Consider the following 15,286-nt stretch of genomic DNA (forward strand, 5'->3'; position numbering starts at 1 on the left):
CAGAGGGTAGTGGGAAGGAAATGAGCTGATGGCTTGTTGAGGAAGAGGATACCATTTCTAGTCTGATCTTATCAATCTTGTCCTTGAAGTAGGTAGCAAGATCCTGAGCACTGATAGTAGATGGAGGGTTCGGGGTGGGAGGATTGAGAAGATGATTAAATGTATTGAAAAGGCGTTTGGGGTTAGAAGCCTGAGCATAGATAAGAGATTGAAAGTATGTTTGTTTTGCAGTGTCCAGAGCATTTCGATAGGAGTGGTAGACAGAAGTATATGTGAAGAAGTCATTAGAGCTTCGAGATTTACGCCAGTGACGTTCTGCTTTACGGGACAGTTTTTGAAGATTTCGTGTTGCTTTGGTGTGCCACGGTTGACATCGAAGTCGACGTGTAGTATGAAGTGTCGCTGGAGCCACTTGATCAAGGGCCGTTGCTAAGGTTAGGTGAAAATGAGGTACTGCCATCTCAGGGGATGAGAATGTAGAGATAGGGGAGAGAAGGTGTTGGAGAGAGGTGGAAAATTGTTGAAGATTAATAGAATTCAGATTTCTACGAGTATGAGGAGGCTTGGTTGAGTTAGACAGTAGAGAGGTTAGAGCAGTGGGGGTGAGAGTGTAGCTGATAAGGTGATGATCCGAGAGGGGGAAGGGTGTATTAATAAAGTTAGAAACTGAGCATAGTCTAGAGAAAACAAGATCAAGGCAGTGGCCATCCTTATGAGTAGATGATTCAATCCACTGGGAGAGGTCAAGTGAGGATGTTAGAGAGAGTAGTTTGGAAGCAGCTTTGGAAGGTGGGTTATCAATGGGGATGTTGAAGTCACCCATGATGATGGTGGGGATGTCTGAAGATAAGAAGTGAGGGAGCCATGCAGAGAAATCCTCAATAAATTGTTGGTGTGCTCCAGGGGGACGATAGATCACCGCAACACGTAGGGAGAATGGATTAAAAATGCGAATAGCATGTACTTCAAAAGATGTGAACGTGAGTGATGGGACATTTGGTAGAACTGTGTATGTGCACTGTGGGGAGAGAAGTAGTCCAACCCCACCTCCTTGTCTGCCTTCAGGTCTGGAGGTGTGGGTGAGATGGAGGCCACCATGTGAAAGTGCTGCAGGTGAGGCAGTGTCTGATTGCATGAGCCATGTTTCTGTTATTGCCAGAAGGTTGAGGTTTTTTGAGAGGAAGAGATCATGAACGGAGGTAAGTTTGTTACAAACAGATCGTGCATTCCAAAGGGCACATTTAAAGGACTTTGGAAGAGAGGGTAGACAGGTGATGTGTTTGAGGTTTGCTATAGAACGGTAGTGTTTTGATGTATGTGTGTGTGAGGAGTGTGGGGGACCTGGATTAGGTGATATATCACCAGCTAATAGAAGCAGAGTGAGCGAAAGATAGGCAAGGGGATTGTAAGATGTGTGGCCTTTTATTTTCTGGCGACAGGTGGAGGCTGTACTTGTTAGAGATAATAAATAGGACAACAGTTCATGGGTGTTAAATAGAGGTGAGTGGAGTAATGCAGGTGCAATATGAACAAATTTGTGTGTTGGTGGAGGGGTGAAAGATGACACAGTCCTAAAGATCATGCCATGAAATGAGACTACGAAAAGCAATTTGTGAAACATTGTGAAAAAAGGGGGTAAAAGCAAAAAGCAAGGGTATTTTAAGAATTACCTCTTAGCAGTCTTCCATATAAATAGACAAGTAGTGCAGAAATAGGCTGTGGCAGATGCTGCTTATTGCTGGGAGTTAAATCAAGTCAAATGTAGTCCAATGTTTGTCCAACTGTGTTGTCTAACTGTGCATTTTCGTCCACTTTGTGAGAAAATCCCACTTAGTGTAGAAATCACACACGTCTAACCCCACATACGTCTCCCCATAGAATGAAGCTAAGATGTAGTCAGTCTAATTTAGGAATACACTACAGATGTGCTAATTGGTCAGCTAATCAAAGGAAAAGAAAACATTTGTGGGAAAGGATAGAGGAGGCCAGATACCTATCATAAATTAGGCAGCAATAAAAGACTGTGCCAACCTAAGTTTAAACAGATAACAGTTTCCTATAACATACTTAAACACAGATTGCAGGGATGAAATTCACAGAATAATGATCAGAGTAGTAGTAGCAGCATGGATGAACATACTTAAACACAGATTGCAGGGATGAAATTCACAGAATAATGATCAGAGTAGTAGTAGCAGCATGGATGAACATACTTAAACACAGATTGCAGGGATGAAATTCACAGAATAATGATCAGAGTAGTAGTAGCAGCATGGATGAACATACTTAAACACAGATTGCAGGGATGAAATTCACAGAATAATGATCAGAGTAGTAGTAGCAGCATGGATGAACATACTTAAACACAGATTGCAGGGATGAAATTCACAGAATAATGATCAGAGTAGTAGTAGCAGCATGGATGAACATACTTAAACACAGATTGCAGGGATGAAATTCACAGAATAATGATCAGAGTAGTAGTAGCAGCATGGATGAACATACTTAAACACAGATTGCAGGGATGAAATTCACAGAATAATGATCAGAGTAGTAGTAGCAGCATGGATGAACATACTTAAACACAGATTGCAGGGATGAAATTCACAGAATAATGATCAGAGTAGTAGTAGCAGCATGGATGAACATACTTAAACACAGATTGCAGGGATGAAATTCACAGAATAATGATCAGAGTAGTAGTAGCAGCATGGATGAACATACTTAAACACAGATTGCAGGGATGAAATTCACAGAATAATGATCAGAGTAGTAGTAGCAGCATGGATGAACATACCTGAAGATGAAAAAGCTTATTTTAATTTGGTAGTAGCACCTCAAAATAGTGGACTTATATTCACTGTACAAATGAAAGAAAGTACATCATCATCATGTCACGGGCACTAGGAGTCTTTACCCAGGATATCACCAGATGATGGACTTACCAGAGTAGTATAGTTGGTAATATGGTACTCTGGTAGCAGGGTGACAACGGAACAGGAGAAACAACAGATGGTGAGAGAATGCTCGAGGAAAGTCTATGACTAGCAGCACTGGTAATGAGTAGATGACTGTACACAAGGAACTAGATGGACAAGGAAACGTGAGGATAGTCAGTGGTCTGCGTATAGCAAGTTGTACCACTGCTATAGTGAGGAGGAATGTCCAGGAGTAGAGAGGAGGTGGTGAGAGTCAGCAGTCTGCGTATAGCAAGTTGTACCACTGCTATAGTGAGGAGGAATGTCCAGGAGTAGAGAGGAGGTGGTGAGAGTCAGCGGTCTGCGTATAGCAAGTTGTACCGCTGTCTAGGTGAAGGAATGGAATCCAGGTGAAGGTAGGTAACAGGGAAGTCAGTGGTCTGCGTTAGCAAGTTGTACCACTGCTTATGTGAGATGATACTAGAAACTGGTGTCACAGGGAACAGGAGTAAGTGGTCTGCCTCAGCAAGTTGTACCACTGCAATATATATGTGAGGAGGGGCACAAGGAGATGAATGCAATGCAGAGTATACACGGGGCACACAGAACTTGATCCCACGATGATATCCACAATACAATGATAACTGAGCAGCACTGCTTAAATATACAAAGTCACAATAACCATCTAGGCTATAGGAAACAAAGTCAATGGTAGCGATAGTCTCAGTGGATAAGAGACTCCGGAGGAGAACACAACTCAGTCCAGCTAGATATGCAATACATAAGCAAAGTCAATGAGAAGTATGCATAACGCGGTTCTTTGTTTTTGTAGTTACAAAAAAGAGGAACTGCCATTTTTATTACTACATTCTTTCTTTCTGTATTTCCAAAAAAAGAGTAACTGCCATTTTTATTACTACGTTCTTTCTTTCTGTAGTTCAAAAAAATAGTAACTTCCATTTATATTAGTACGTTAATTGTTTGTGCAGTCCCAAAAAAGAGGAACTGCGGTCTTAACATCTATGTTGGTTTTAGACGTCCATCCGGTGTCCGCCATCTGTGCAGTGGAATTCAGACCTGTTGAGGGTGATATATTGTGGCCCCGGTACCAAATTGGGTACCGGGGCCACTCCACTACGCAGTCCAGATAGATGATAGATGTATCAGATATTTAACTACATTCAGTGTTGGGGGCAAATCCAAAAATAATTAAAATGCACTGTCATGATCGAAAACAAGAGGTATTGACACGCTAGAACTCCACCCTCTATATGCTGCAGAGGATGGAGGAGCAGCCATATGTGCAGTGGAATTGAGACCAGTTGGAGGAGGTATTGTGGCCCCGGTACCAAATTCGGTACCGGGGCCACTACACTACGCAGTCCAGAAAGCTACCGCGGTGCAACGTTTTGGACTAAAAAGAATATTGTGAGGTGTGAGGTGTTCAGAATAGACTGGAAATTAGTGGAAATGATTCTTATTGAATGTTATTGAGGTTAATAATAGCGTAGGAGTGTAAAAAAACCCAAAATAATGTATTTTAGCGCTTTTTATGCTTTTTTAAAAATAAATCAGAACCCAAAACCCTAAATCAGAACCAAAACCTTTCATCAGGTGTTTTGGCAAAACAAATCAGAACCCAAAACCTCAAGCTAATCAGAACCCAAAACCCAAAACACTAAAAGTGCCCGCTGCACACCCCTAGTTAGGTCAAGTTTATATTATTCAGCCATGTTGTGTGTGGCAGACATGATCATTCCCATATGGATTATTAAATGGAACAGATGAGATGGATTATTATAAGTCAATCGACACTGGTGCATTCAGTTTGTTTTCTTTCAATACTATATTGTTTTGACATTTTTAATGTCAGTAACAAGTTCTGTCTTTACTTTTTAACACATATAAGGTTGGGCGACATTTTGGTGCAGGACATATTTTGTATTATATTATAAAATCAGGCAATACTACACATAAAAGAGCACATGGCTTAGTGGTTAGAACTTCTACCTCACAGCACTAAGGTCATGAGTTCAATTGCTGAGAAGGGACTTATCTGTGGGGAGTTTTTATGTTCTCCCTATGTTTGCATACTGGTTGGTTAATTGGCTGCTGACAAAAATTAAAACTAGCGTGTGTTAGGGAATTTGGACTGTAAGCTCCAATGGGACAGGGACTGATGCAAATGACAAATATTATCTGTACAGTGCTGCAGAATAGGTGCCACTATATAAATAATGGTGATTATGACATAGAGGGGTCATTTGTGGCCTTCCTTCTTTCATCTCTTTCTATCATTGGTGGGCTTGTTTAGGAAACCCTGGTAAGAACATAGAATAACAGTAAAATGTTTCCAGTTTTTCACTGTGTTGATTAAAGGTGTATTAATATACTTCACCATATTGCGCTTTCCTGTTTTTGTTTTATATTGTTTTATTAGGTCCCTTTCTGCTTGGGGACAAGTAAGGAGTAGCTGCATAACCTGTTTTAAGAACCATTATTATAACATCGTAGTGGATGGTGGTGCAGAATTTTTTTTCTGCAATACTATATATTATTGCATGACTTTTGCATACCCTTAAGTAAATGAATGTAATTAAAGAGAAGGTGGCATTGACACTGCTACACACAATGGGCCCAATTCATGTTTGGCTATACGTCCATTGGTGTAATGTATCTTATGTGAAATAGCTCTGGTTATACTTAGAAACAGACCTTACACCAATGAATGAAAATTATATTTACAACTGCCTACGATTTGAGAGGCGGAACGAGGAGGGAAGGGGGTGGATTAACATAGCCCAGGTACAGTAAGGGCGCTTCCACGCAGATGTGCACAATTCAAATCCTGGCTTTGCGTAATACGCTTCTTTTCAGATATAAGGTTTGCACCAGCTCCAGGGCAGGTGTAACTGACAGATGATCAAGATGACCAAACACTGCATTGCCTCTCATAATATAATGGGATGATTGCCAAATCACCTGCACACCTGACACCACTCATCTCATTAAACACTATATGAGACCATTGCAAGGGGATGCCATTGTGCCATTTTGTTTCAAATGAGCTTCACTTTTGTGTTAAAGAGGTAGGTAAAACTTTCACATGTGTGTCTCAGTAGCAGAAAACAAAAGAAACATTTTTTTTTAAATCATTTGCATATGTTAGCATTACTGTTATTATTTTTTACATGTAAGGTCCTTTAGTAAGCATTTGCAAGCTTAACATTTTTTAAATAAATATTTATACACTCCTTTGCATCATTTTTTTAAAATAATTTCTTTAAAATGATATCCTTGAATATATTGAACTGAAATTAAATTATTTCATTATACCCATTTTTTTGTGTGTTTCTGCCCCCCCTCCACAGAACTTGTAAAAAATAAAAAAGTCTCCAATATGGCAACTGCACTAAGTGTATATATTAGTTACAAGTTAACCCGTGCATGATACTCATGCATTCTAGTCAAATCAAGCTACTTAAGGTGTTAAAAAGGTTCTTGTCATGCATTTGGGGCTAGGCCAGGCCTCCTCAGGGGAAGAGCGTTACTTCCCGACGTAAGCGCCCTTTTTTAACGTGGTTTTGTCCACGTCACCACCTCATCATTCTTCTCCATCACCTCACCCTTCATCTTCATCGCCACATCCTTAATCTTCATCGTCTTACTGTTCTAAAACCTCTCGATACACAATGTTTCTGCTAAACACCTTATCGCTGTGCTCAATCAGTCTTCCTTGAAGGGCAGTATTCATAACCTGCACTTTCACATCACTGCTTCTCCGTACTCATGAAAATGTGACATACAATTGTCCATGACCAAACACAGGCTCTGGTAAATAAATACCCACACGGTCAAGAGTTTGAGCCCTCAACTGGTAAATTTAGCCTTTACTACCCCTCCCACGGTGGGGAGGGGGGATGATGGAAGTTAACTGACTTCACTATTATCATTTTTTTGTCAAATAATGTCAGTATACCAAATTTCAGGTCAATTGGATTAGCCCTTTCTGAGAAAATAGTTTTTTCCACACACACACACACGCCGCTAGGCTTATATATATTAGATAATGATGAAATGTTAAAACGCCCAGAAAAATCTTTAATCCATGACGTAATAAGGTATTTCCCCCTCCCATCTTTCTCACAAATAGGGCAACACCTTATACGACATGTGATTCTGGACGACGACAGACACTGTCCCCTCAAAAACTAGCAACTAGAACACCGTCGCTGGCCCAGGTAGCGTATCTTCATGGTCCGTTGTCAGCCTCTTTGGGATGTCAGATGCTGAAGTGATCCGTCACTATTTTTTCTCATTTTCTTTCAAAGGTGACAATGCTTACCCTTCAATTACTCTCATTTTACATTCACACACAGAGTAAGAGGTTGCATACATTTCCGCTCATACCTCTACCAGATCGGTTATAGAATGAACTTTTGGACTGTTAAAAGTCGGATTCCATTGCCTTGACCAGTCTTATGTATGCACCGGATATTGTGTGCAACATCATTGTTCTGTGTGTGATATATATCATAATATTGCCATATGGAGTGGGGTTCCATGGGTGGAAAAGGCCAAGATTGCTAGCCAGGAGGAAGAGGAAGTTGATGCTTGTCCACCTGAATCACAAGACTATGCTGCCTTCAAGGGATATGTGATTTCAACCTACTTTAGAATTACTGTTTTGGTGTATTTTCAGTTTTTACACTTACAATAAATGTCAAAATAAGGAAATATTTTTTAGTGAATAGTGGATTTAGTGAACTAAACAGTCACAATAGTGGCACCCAAACAAACAAAAGTGAAACACACAGATCATTTAATTTGTGCAAACTCTGCCCAATATTCCCAATATTGCTGGAGCGCAGCTGCCTCCGACTCACCTGGGCAGGCTCAGAAACAGATGGTACAGCCTCTGGTTCTGACTGAGGCTCCTCGGAAGTAACAGGTGCAACAGGGGCTGGTGTCAATGCACTCTGTTTAGTCAAATGAGTTATGAATGCCTCCCAAAAATGCTACAAAGTTGGCTGAATTTTCATCTGGCAGTCTGTCGCGTTTATTAAATATTCACACATCTGTTTTAAAGACTTTTTGACTTTGCAGCTTGTCTCCTGAAATCTATCACCATTTGACATTTAAGGAGGTTCCTCGTCTGACATCATATATAGATTTGTTTTCTACTAAACCACATTGCACTCATTAATAAGGTAACATTAGAATTGCATACACTTTTTGTCATTTGCATATATGTTAGGTCTTTTAAAAAATTACAATATCCAAAAACTGCAAACTAGTACCACTGTGTGTCTTTGTGGCAACTTTACATATGCACCCATTTGTAATATTGATTTCCAAAAGGGATAATAACTGAAAACACATATTAAAATTGACACCGTTTTATAATAGATAATGCATAAGGAATATAAGCTGTGTTTTTAAAAATGTATATTTTTTTTAACATTATTTAAAAAAAAGAGAAGTTACCAAAGTCTGATTACTAGATTACATCAAAGAATATTATATATTAGAACAAGTGATTACTAGTGTAGCTACATTTGTTTAAGAAGAACATTAAATCGTTTTCATTAGTCAATGCATGTGTTATGATATGTTATTTACCTGATGTCGATTGTTGTGTGGATTGGAGAAGACTTTTAGCAGTTTCAATAAATACATCCTGCACCCTGCACTAGTTGTTCATCAATACAGGCCAAAGCTGTGCACTCCAGATGTTTCAGGTCCCCCACCTGTCTCTCTTGCATGTTGCCTGTTGTATATTGGGAAGAAAAGAATTGTTTTTTTTGTGCTCTAACAGTCTCAAAATGCTGAGTATTAAATATGTTTGCTATTGTCACAGAGTTTTTTTTTCCCAAAAAATAGTTTTAGTTGCTACGAAGTTTATCTTTAAGGTGTAGTTTACAATCCTGCCACCTGTGTAAAATGTGCACATTTTAGAATGTTGCTATGAATATTTACAAATATATACAAAATACTGGTGCATACAGACATATTATGAGTGATTATTTATTGGCTAAAGGTCACACAATAATTAGAGACAGCTACACTGACAAACATTTTTTATAAAAAAAAATAAAATAAAAAAAAGGTACCAATTAATATGTTTAATATCAGCTAAACTTTTGAACTTGTTTTGCAATTGCTTGGTATTACCTAGTAAGAGATCCTGTAAAAAATACAAAATCACAGGCCTTAGCCAACATTTGTATGTAGAAATATATAAAGAAAGTGCCAGTTGTTCCAATCTATTATGAGAATACCATTTATTTTGAAAATATTAGTTCACTCACTTTTTTTATTTCAACCACAGATCTGCTTGGTTATTTCTTTCCAGATCTGCTGTTTATCCACTGCGGATAGCTGCCGGGTAGTGTGGTGCCTCCTATCTACTACTAGCCGCACCAGCAGATCCACTTCCTGATAACTGAACTTGGGCCGGTGAGCTTTGTGGATGCTTGGCTAGGCCCAGACGTCTCATCATCAGGGTGAGAAGTTTGCACAGCAAAAATAACAAATATGTGAAGTCAGCAAAATACCAAATTGGATATTTTCTCTCACAAATCGGCAAGGTCATATCCCCCCCTTCTGATTTTTATGGTGTCTGCCGAGTCGTAGTCTTGCATATGAACAACCCTAATTGCAGAGATACAGCACACTATTATCATCAGAGAGCATATGACAGGTATTCAAATATTTATAAACTAAATTAAAGTATATCCTCTAATTTAGATATGTTCTTGAAGGCAACCGTGGCTTACAAATGTACACCCACACGTGTCCTGCAAGCCAATCAGTGAGGAGAATGTTGAAAAGCCTCATTAATTTGCAAACATGCGCTGGGCGAGTTTCTCTTGTGCTGAGCTCCAGGTCCCCACACTCATTATAGGCCACTTTTTGAGTCCCAATATGTTTGGAACACAGTAAGAAATGCAGCATATAGGGCTGCCAGATCCTATTTGCAGCATAGAGTACACAACAGAAGCAGTGTTCCGCAACTCCAGTGCCGCTGGAGTGACCTCCGCAGGAGACAGCCAAAGCTCTTTGCAGATAGTAGCAGGGAGATTTCCAGGTTTAAATTCACAATTGCAAATAAATTATGAAACAATGAAACAATTTTTATTTGGACCAGTGTGTAATAGTGATGTGTCAGCATCATGGTTACATGTGCAATTACAAACATTTGAAGATATTTAATTTTAATAACACCTCCTATGTCAAGTCCATATCCAGGTGGTGTAATGGGGTTTGTAAAAGATTGTGCAATGGTGGAGTACTGATCCACGTGTATGGTTTGTAACCATACAATGAAAGGTCAATAGGTGTAAGAAAATCCAATTTTTAAATATACTAATATTCATTCATCGAAGTGTAGGTGTATACGGTGGTATGTCATACCGCCACTTCTCCCACTGTAAAACCATCACATTCCATTTACTTACAACCCCATTCCATTTTCCATACTGCCACTTCTAGATTTCCACTTTGACCATTGCCAATATTAAAAAAAAAAAAAAAAAAAATGGAAAGGAGGGAGAGAGAGCGGGAGAGAGAGAATATTTATTAAAATAATAAGGTTACATTTTCTATTACCCAAAACAGAAAAACTTCATTGCCACCGCCACCAGGAGACAGAGTAGGAGCCCCAGGAGAAACCACTAGAGGAGCCCCATGAGGCTCAGCTAAAAAGCCATGAGGAAGCAGTGAGCACATCCCGGGCCTCTGAAGATGTATGTAAGTATCTTGATTTAATATTATACTTGCCAACTTTGGAGGTCACCCCTCCAGGAGATCTCCAAAGTTAGTCGTGTATTGGGGGCATGGCCACGCTAATTGCGTCACCCTGGCCCCGCCCCCTGCTACACCATACCAATTTCTGCCTATTATAGCAGTGGAGGCGGCAGGGATTGGCTGGCAAATTTTAGCCTGGGGGGCAAGACTCGACTCAGCAGCCTATTAGGAACATTCCAAAGGAAAAAAAATGCAGGTAGCCCAGAGACCAAGCCCAAGGTAGCCCACTATGGGACCGGCCCTGGGGACAAATGGCCCCACTGCTCTCCAGCCCAGCGTGCCCTTGGGAGGTGGGGAGGGATGGATTCGGGAGGTTAATAATACAGAGAGTGGGAATCTGCGCTCCCTGTGGATTTGGTAGGTAATAAATCTGCTGCCGTAAGGGGTAAAGGGTAATGGTGGGAAGTTCCAACCCTCCAGGAAAGTATACGAAAATGGTGTCCCTTGGCGCAAGAATATGGCAATGGATATACACATATGAGGTTATCCCTTTTGTTAATTTCAAGCAAATCGTGTAGTGCTACAGTTTACTTTCATAATGCAACAATATAGTAACGCTTGTCCTGAGCTGCAGCTCGATAATGGTACAGTGAGTATATATCAATGCCTCTACATGAATGTGTTAAAAAACAGTAAACCAGTTCCACGTAGTGGTTATGGAACCATATTATTCCTCAAAACTGCACACAAAATAAATCAATAAGAGGAAAGGATCAATGGTACCAAATAAATAAACAAACGGAATGTGTCCGAATGTCCGGCTACATGTAAATAAAAAATGACTTACCCTGCTCTCCGGTGTCCAGGAGAGCTCCCAAAAATTTGGGAGTCTCCCGGACATTCCAAGAGAGTAAACAACTATGTTTAATACTCTTGTAATATATTTTAGTATCTTGTTTCTGTCCCAAAGTATAGGCTTCACAAATCCTTTGCTAATTCTGTATTTGCCTGGACAAAAACTGCTATTCTACAAAAGTGTATGGCTTAATGGGCCTAATAACTTTTTGCCCTTAAGTAAATTAACACCACCACAATACATTTGCATGTGCCTCCAAAATGTATTCCTCTGTCTAGTACTTTTTTAACAATAAGATGAATCTTTAGGATAATTTATATTAATTTATATTAATGTAGCACCTCGGAACCTTGTAACGCTAGAAAGATGTGGGACAAAATACATCCATAGAGCAAATATATGTTTTTAACATGTAATAATGTTGTGTTTAAATGTAGCATTTGAATGCACATTTTAACTAGAAAAAATAACAAAAACAAATACTAAATATATTGAATTAAAACATGTATTTGCAATTTCCTTTCTGTAAAAAAAATTTAATGATTAATTTTACATTGTTTTGGTATAAAAGTTGTATGTTGTAAAACCATTTGTGTGTGTTTTAATTTTCAAAAGCAAATGTGTAATAATGAGATATTTAATAGTAAAGGATGTGATAAAGGGGTTATTATAAGCATGGAATAGCGCAGGTCGATGAGGTAATACAGTGAATAGGTTAATATCAGTGTTTTAGGACTACTAAGGGCAATTAAGGAAATCTACACATGTGCATTCAGATGTGAATTAGGAGTAAATACACATGTAGTGAAAAAAAGTGCAAAATGCGCCAAACTCAAAACCAAAGCCCCAAAAAAGGCTAGTTACCAAAGAAGTAAGAGAATTAATGAAAAACCTTTTTCTGACCGCAAATTTGGGGCCTGAGTCATAAGGGGAGCAAAACAAAAAAGTACAAAATTAAATGGAGTGTTTCTCCTGCGCTCCTATGTGATGGGGAAGGGGGTAGGGAATGCAGCCTAATATTCCCTTGGAAATACCTAATAGACTTCCATAAATACAATAAATATAACACACACAAAAAAATCGGGATAAGGTGCAGGTAGTAAGGTAATTGAATCAGCGGGTATCTAAGTGTCAAACACTGCCTGAGCATATATAAATCACAACACATTAAAACAAAATAAAATGTTCATAGTCACAGTGGCATGCGCTATCAATCCCAATGTCCAGTGTCACAAGATCATCTAAATGGGAATCACAATGATCGTCAGGTGTGTTCTCATATACGTTCACAGGTTCCGCCGCATGATTCGTATGTAAACAGAAGACAAGAAGAAAAACATTGATTCCCCAATAGTGTAGTAATCCAAGATAAAACGTTTATTAAACAACGGATAAAATTCACTTACATTTAGTAAGGAACACAGTACACATCAGGGTATCTTTAACACGCAGCCAGATTCCTGCTAGTGATCCATATCGTGGTCAAACTCTGTGTAACTTCCGGGTTTGGTTGTCCCGGTAACCAGTCTCAACTCCAATTGGAACCCTACGCGTTTCGTCACTAAGACTCCGTCAGGGGTGATCCAATGAGGGCCGAGCCATACCTTATATAGCGTCCTGAGTTGAGTTAAGTTCTAACTGGTTAACTATTGCAGTGCCGATAACGGATGGGGAAAGCTCAATGCCTGGATGGTTATCAAACAACTGTTGTGCAATCAGATGACGTTAGTGTTTTATTCAGTGACATATGTCTATTTAATACAAATAAATAATCAGCAACAAAAATGGTGCAAATGTAAAACTGCTAAAACATACTTAAAATACTAAAAACAATATAAAGGGTATATTCAAACCACATTAACACTGTGGCAAACGCAAACTACCTTGAAGAGAAGATCACCACATTCAGACGAGGAACCCGAGGGGGTAAGAAAGCCCAAAAACATAAAAATGTAAATAACAATGTTATAAAAGAGAATACCGATTTGCAAGGTATCCACAACCTCAGCAGCAAAACACTTACATCAGCCCACATTTCTCTCCTTAAGAAAGGATTAAAATTTGCACCTGGTCAGATGAACAAATTTCAGACATACATCGACATCCAGAAGTTTGTCAGGAATCTGACATTGAAGAAATACTTTTTGGAAGACTCCAAAACTACAGCCTCGACTAGCACTCATGATCCATCTAAGTATATACATACGGGTCTTCAACCGAGTTCCAACTTTTATCAAACATACACGAAAGGAAATTACATCAATGCATTTCATAAGGTCATAGAGGATGAAATCATGTCTCTCAATACGGAGAAAAAGAGGAAAATGAATTTATCATATAAAGAAAGGGAGGCACTTAAAGATCTGTCGAAGGACACCACAATTGTGATCAAGCCAGCTGATAAGGGAGGGGGCCTGGTCATATTAGACAAAGAGCATTATGTAGCTGAATCCATGAACCTTCTACAAGACAGAAACACTTATAGAGTGTTGAAAAAGGATCCCACTTTAGATTATCAAAGAGAACTCTTCATATTGTTGAAAGAAGGTTTTGAACAAGGAATTCTAACTGATAAGAAATATAAGTTTTTGAAAGTGGAACATCCAATTCTGCCAGTATTTTACCATCTTCCAAAGGTGCATAAAGACATAAAGCAACCCCCAGGCCGCCCCATCGTTTCAGGGATAAATTCCCTTACATCTCCACTTTCTAAATATATTGATCAATTTTTGCAAACCATGGTTCAACAAAAGCAGTCATATCTGAGAGACACCACACAAATACTGAACCTTCTTAGTGAGGTCCAGTGGGAAGATCACTTCATTCTGGTTACAAGTGATGTACGTACATCGTACACCTGCATCAATAATTCAGATGGCATCAACAGTACGAGATTCTTTCTGGAAAAAGATTCCAATATTCCGTCCGCTCAGATTGAATTTATCATTCAAGGGATACGATTTATACTCACCCACAATTTCTGGTTTCAAAACTTCCATTACCTACAAGAAAGAGGAACAGCTATGGGGACCAAGCTTGCGCCAAGCTACGCAAACCTCTTCATGAGCCAATGCGAGGAGGATAACATCTGGTCTAATCGTAGCTTGGTGTCAAACTTGGTCCTCTGGAAACGATTTATAGACGACATCTTTTTTATTTGGAAGGGAGGCTTCACTCAGGAAGTTCATTGATAGTATGGACACCCCACAGAAGAATCTAGAATTCGTCACCAATTCCAGCCAAGAGAGAGTGACCTTCCTGGATCTGGATATCTTCATTGAGGGTGGCAAGACAGAGACGCAAACTCACTTAAAATCAGTAGATTGAAATAGTTTTATACCTATGAACAGTCATCATCATCTAAACTGGTTGGAAAATATCCCTTGAGGCCAGTTTATGAGGTTAAGGAGAAATTGCTCCAACCTAAATACTTTTAAAGAACAAGGAAACATTGTCAAATCTAGATTTTACGAGAGAGGCTACAATGAAATCAAGGTGGGTAAAGCAATGGAAGAAGTCAGCTCTCTCACTAGAGAAGACCTCCTCAAATATAAAGACAAAAATAAATCTGTGGATAACATCTGCGTTCCATTCATTACACAATTTTCAGAGTCGGCGAAAGACATTAAGACGATTATTAACAAGCATTGGCATCTCTTGAAACAGGATGAGATCCTCTCCAAATTTTTCCCTACTAATCCTGTTATTACATTCAGGAAGGCACCTAACCTTAAACAAAAGATGGTGTCACTCACCGGACTGT

General features: G+C 39.3%; 1 protein-coding gene across 5 annotated transcripts in view; it reads right to left on the reverse strand.

The window, feature by feature from the left end:
* The window catches only part of TMEM121 (transmembrane protein 121), a 211,553-nt gene that overhangs the window by 181,543 nt on the left and 14,724 nt on the right, over nucleotides 1–15,286 (reverse strand). For 2 of the 5 annotated variants that reach the window (XM_075191886.1, XM_075191883.1), the window contains exons 3-4: nucleotides 9,230–9,572; nucleotides 8,541–8,688 (exon numbers count right to left, since the gene is read on the reverse strand). The exons of 2 other annotated variants lie outside the window; for them this stretch is intronic. The gene's annotated coding sequence lies outside the window, so the exon portion shown is untranslated. The remainder of the gene's footprint in view (nucleotides 1–8,540; nucleotides 8,689–9,229; nucleotides 9,573–15,286) is intronic. One more of the 5 variants, XM_075191884.1, reaches the window with a different exon arrangement.

This window comes from Mixophyes fleayi, chromosome 12 (assembly GCF_038048845.1).
Source record: "Mixophyes fleayi isolate aMixFle1 chromosome 12, aMixFle1.hap1, whole genome shotgun sequence".
Classification (NCBI taxonomy): domain Eukaryota; kingdom Metazoa; phylum Chordata; class Amphibia; order Anura; family Limnodynastidae; genus Mixophyes; species Mixophyes fleayi.